Genomic DNA, 5,240 nt, shown 5'->3' with positions numbered 1-5,240 from the left:
CACTTTGCTTTATTCTCTTTTTTAACAAATACGTTGAAGTCCATCCATAACAACACAGCTGAGATCTCCTTTGTAATCAAGTGTTTCCATCCTTTGTACAGATCTGCATACAAAACAATCATTTACGTCCCACAGAAGTCTAGTTACACGTAACTATACAAGAACTGGTGAATGACAGAAACATGAGACACATGATCACAGGTGATAACAAAAAGAGAAAGAATTCATGTGTTAGTGATGTTTTTCAGCCCTGATGGCTCATGTTGGAGAAACAAGCTGAGGTACGTGGAAAGTTCACACACACAAGTGGGCGTGAGCGCACACACAGAGAGAAACACAACTGAAGCATCTGTTTGCTGTTTCTGCTTTCATCATCTCTGCTGCTGTGTCAGGCTGGGGTCTCTCAGTGACGTGGTTGAGGTGAAGTATGACGAGTATCCCTGATTCAGTCCATCGAGACAAAGGGCAAAGAAAGCTGTTGTTAACAAACTCTATGGTGATGTGGCATTTAGCTCTGACTCTACGCTCTGCTGAATCCTTTGAACCTGCTGATCAGTAAAGCTCTACGTGCTGCAGCAGATTGACCTCATCTGTGTTCACAGGTGTGGACCTCAGCGCTGAGGTGCAGGAGACTTTCATTCAGTTCTCCCTGCAAACAGCATCCAGCCTGGAAATACTGTCATCTTTCCCACAAATGGTGCTCTTATCTCAGAGAAGAAGTCTGATGTAAATAACTGCAATCAACAGTGATGTTCTGCACAGATCACTTTTCCATTTTGCTCTCTAGATGAGTCCCAGCTGCCTGACCTTGTGTCCAGGTGATCGTCTCACTGAGGAGCTTTTGTTCTGAAAATCTCACGTCCATCACCTGTTTCCTTTTTACTATCTCTGCTCTTTCTTTATTCACAATGCTCATAATATCACACAATTATATTCATCACCTGCATGTTTTTATCCAGCTGCTGTTAGAACCAAACAAATAAAAAGGATGAAAAGCCTGAAATCCTTTGATTTATTACATTTGAAACAAATATGAGAGCATCCCTAACAGCACAGCTGAGACCTTTGTTTTAATCAAGCCTTTGTATCGACACACTTGTAAAGATTCATATACAAAACATAATAGAATAAATCAATATAAAATACACATAATCACAAAAATGCAGCCATGTTGTGAGTTTGCATCTAAAACATGCATGTTTCCCTTTGTACAGGCAGATTTACAGCAGACAAAGCAACACGCTGATCGACTTTGACCGCTGCAAAAACAAAATACCCACCAAGTCTGAAGTCGATCAGAGGAACTGTTGACAGACTGACAGACAAACAGATGCTTGATTCATTAGTGCGATTAAATGTTCTTCTTTAGCAGCATCACTTCATGTGTTTGTGTTCCAGGAATAAAGGTCTGTTTAAACTGGACGTCTCCTCAGCATCACTCGTGCTGTCATGGTTTCAAAGCTGTGCAGAAAGAATCTGAGGGATGATACAGAGGTGACCAAAGTTACAAACATCCAGCTGTGCTGCAAATGTTTGCAGAGCTCCAAACTCTTTGGCTTTCTGCAGAGCAAGTATGGAAGAAGCACCTGAGCTAACTTCAGTTTAGACGATATGAGGAAAAATGCTGCTTCCCAAAGTTTCCTACAAGTATCCAGTTTATATTTAGAGAAGCGAAGGCTCTTTATCCTGACAACTACTCCCTGGTGGATCCCTGTCCTGTGACAGCAGCAAAGACTGTGTATCAGTATCATCAAAGCCACTTCAATAACCAGTGTTTAAAGCTCTCTAGCAGATGGACTTCAGTGGCAGCAGCCTCTGTCTGCTGTGTACAGAAGGTTCTCTGATGAAGCACACAGCAGATGCTGCACTACAACAGCAGCAGCAGCTCAGCTTCAGTTTGCTTCGACGCCCTTTTTGACCTGTGAAACAGCAGAAAATGAAACATTTCAACACCCGTTTGTTAGCGTGAGCTATTCTGCTGTTTTTCATCATTTCACAGGTGAAATAAAATCACATTTACTTCCTGTAGGAGTGATCGTGTCCAGCCTGACTGAGACCATGTGCTCCATCCTGCACAGGTAATAAACCTCTGACATGAAGGGCTGTCAAGTAGTTTTAGACAAATGGGGGTAAAAGAGACGTTAAAAGCTTAAAGAGAAACTACATTTTCTAAGAACTGTCTGACGTTCACCTCTCACACAGTGGATACGATTCTGCCGCTGCAGGAATAATCTTTGTGCTTATGAAACTGTCCATGTGTTTGCAGAAAATGTCACATGTTCAAAGCCATCCCAGCACCTGGGGTTTGTATAAGTGCAGCTGTTGGTGGGGAGATAGTCTCACTCTTCTATATAAAGAGTCAGCAGGCAGCAGATCTTCATCTGTGATCTCCTCCATCATCACGTCTTCACTCTTCAGCAGCTATGGCTTCACTTCGTGCCCTTCTGGGAGTGGTGCTGTGCTCCTCATGGTTTCTGCTTCTGCCTCAGGCGGACTTTGATTTACAGAGTCATCCATAATATTTTTTATTTTTTATTTTACTGCCCATCTATTTTCATACAAATGTCTCCGTCTTATGGAAAAGGGGTGGAGCTTATCCAACGAGGACAGGCAGGGCCCCCCCAGACAGTTTAGCAGTCTATACAGGAGGCTGACCTTTGCAACATGTACTTCTATAATGACTTCACCATTTAGGTTATTTGGTTATGTTTCACCCTGGATTTTGTGTGATAATATTTATTTTGTCCACTGATTTAAAAACAACAAACTATATGAATATAAAACAGAGTGAACAACAAAACATCAGCTTTGGAAACTTTGATGTAAAATTCTGCAGTTGTTTTCTCAGATATAGCATAAATCAAACTAACATACATCAGTGTGTTATTAATGTGCACACACACACACACACACACACACACACACGCACACACACACACACGTGTTACAATAAACAGCTCTTATGCTTCTGTATGATTCTCAGTGCTTTCCATTTGCGTGTCCACAGGTTGCTGTAAGTGGTGCTTGACTGCAGTTTGCTCTCATTTCAAGTGGTTTGCTGTCACAAAGCCAACAGGAAGTCCGGCCATGGTTGAGCCAACTGAAGATGGGTTGAAGGTGGCGTCCTCGTTTCCTCTGTGAGCGCGAGAGGACAGACAAAGCAAACACCGTTTGGACAGCATTAAAATATTTACACTGATGATTAATGTTGTGTCTTTGCACCTGTAGCGATACACGTTGGAAAATGGAGACTTTAGCCACCAAGACTGACGTGCCTGGAAACTTCCCTGTGAGTACGCCCACAAAGACAGGAAACAGTTTAGCCACCGCGGTTAATCCTCCATCATCATCATCCAGTATTTTTCACATCTTTTCTTCTGCTGTTTCCCTTGTTGTCAGTCACGGGGTTTGTGACTGAAATGCGTGTGGTCGACGGGAAGCCTGACGAGTACGGCCTGAATCATTCCATCAACACCGGACGGAGTGAAACCTTTGTTGAAAACAGATTATATGGTAACGTTGCATTTAGCTTCAGTAAACTGTGAAGTTACAGCAGCAGATTTACATCACGTGGCTTCACAGGAAGTAGTCTGGACCTCAGCGCTGAGGTTCAAGCAGCTCTGCTTGCAGACGGCATCCTTCCTGAAAATGTTCTTCATCTTCCTAAAACCAGAACTTTTACATTGGTGCTGAAGTTCTATATAAAAACAGCCTGAAATACAAAGTGATGTTGTGCACTGATTACCTCACACTCTCCATGTTTCCTTCTACAGAGGAGTGTCCGCCTGAGTGTTTTGTCTGATCTGTTGTTGATCGTCTCATTGACACTGCATGCAGATCTGACACCAGGGCTGGACTGGGACAAAAAATGGTCCCGGGCATTTTGACTGGAGACCGGCCCCCCAGGTATTAAAGGAAAAACCATGAAGCCTTTGAATGAAAACAAACGCTGTTGTCACAGTGATGGACGCTGTCTTGTTGGTATACATGCATCAGTCTAATAAACTTAAACCTGCACCATCCTCCCTGTCCTGGTATTCTAAACAGGAAGTAGACTGTTGGTCGAGTTAACCTCCTGAACATCTACAACACACGGTGGAAACCTGACATTAAGACAGAGACTAGAGGTGAGACATGATCATTGCTGATTACTGATGACAGATTTAGATATGTTTTCATAAACCTTTCATTTGCCACATCAATAAACAGCACGGCAGGGCAAAATATGTTTTCTAACATGGCAACCTTTAAAAAGTGAAAGGAGACAGAAAGACAGGTGAGAAAGAATCAAACTGACTTTTTGATGCATTTTACACACAGTACTGGTGCAGAATCTAGAAAATGTGGGAAACACTGGCATCATATGCAGTACTTACTTCTGAAGAAATTATGATGGGACCCTAAAAAATGACTATGTACAATAATGGATTTCTATACATTTTACATCAGATGAAAACGTTTGTTGTAAGATTCAGATAATTATTTATTAAAAGTGAGACATTTTAAATGAGAATAAGAAAGAAAAGTATGTCTTTGTGCCCCCCTCTCCCTGTTAATGCCCTACCTGCCCCCCTGGCAACACTTTGCTAGACCCGCCCCTGCACAGTTACCAGCTGTCAGCTACACAAAAAGGATCCTGGTGTTATTTGTCTCTCAGAAACAGTTCATAACTTCAACTCATTTTTGTTTTGTCATGTTTTGTTCTTTACATTGTCTTTCTTCTATATAATTGTTAAACATTTAATAAATATGTCTACAAAAAGATTTTAAAAATCAGACATTTCACACAGACACCCAAATGATTTCTGACTGATGAAGGGGGCTGAAGGTGCCCTGCTCTTGCCCAGCTTCTGCTGCTCTCTCCCTGCTCACTGTCAGCAGCTGGCAGCCTCGGTCCTGCCTGAGACTCTTCATCTATCAGTGCCAAAGAATATGGGAAATAGCAACGCACAACATGCACATTACAAAACAAGCACATGAATCAGCATTACATTCATTAGTGAAGTGCTGACGTTCGTTCCTAAACTTTGGGCCTTAATTAACATCACTGTGAACTAATGTTTGCTTTGCTTCTTAACCAGTGAAGCAGCGAGGGGCTTTCTGAGGTTCCTGCTCATAAATGCCCAAAATGAGTCGAGTATTTCTGCAACTACAAACTCTGCTTTCATCAGAGGTGTAAATATTACAGCACTGTGTCAGAGTCACTGAGGCTGGAACACAGAAAAAGGAAGTAGATGTAT

At 42.1% G+C, this 5,240-nt stretch overlaps 1 long non-coding RNA gene across 1 annotated transcript; it reads left to right on the top strand.

Annotated features, from left to right (window-relative positions):
* The first annotated feature begins 339 nt into the window (after positions 1-339).
* Positions 340-2,920, top strand: LOC113017319 (uncharacterized). Its single transcript, XR_003271447.1, has 2 exons — positions 340-818; positions 1,215-2,920. It is a non-coding gene; the product is annotated as an uncharacterized LOC113017319 (long non-coding RNA).
* The last annotated feature ends 2,320 nt before the right edge of the window (positions 2,921-5,240 follow it).

This window comes from Astatotilapia calliptera, unplaced genomic scaffold (genome assembly GCF_900246225.1).
Source record: "Astatotilapia calliptera unplaced genomic scaffold, fAstCal1.2 U_scaffold_10, whole genome shotgun sequence".
In the NCBI taxonomy this organism is placed as follows: Eukaryota; Metazoa; Chordata; class Actinopteri; order Cichliformes; family Cichlidae; genus Astatotilapia; species Astatotilapia calliptera.
Note: the sequence above shows the minus strand (reverse complement) of the source record. Positions and strands in the feature narration are given on the sequence as shown.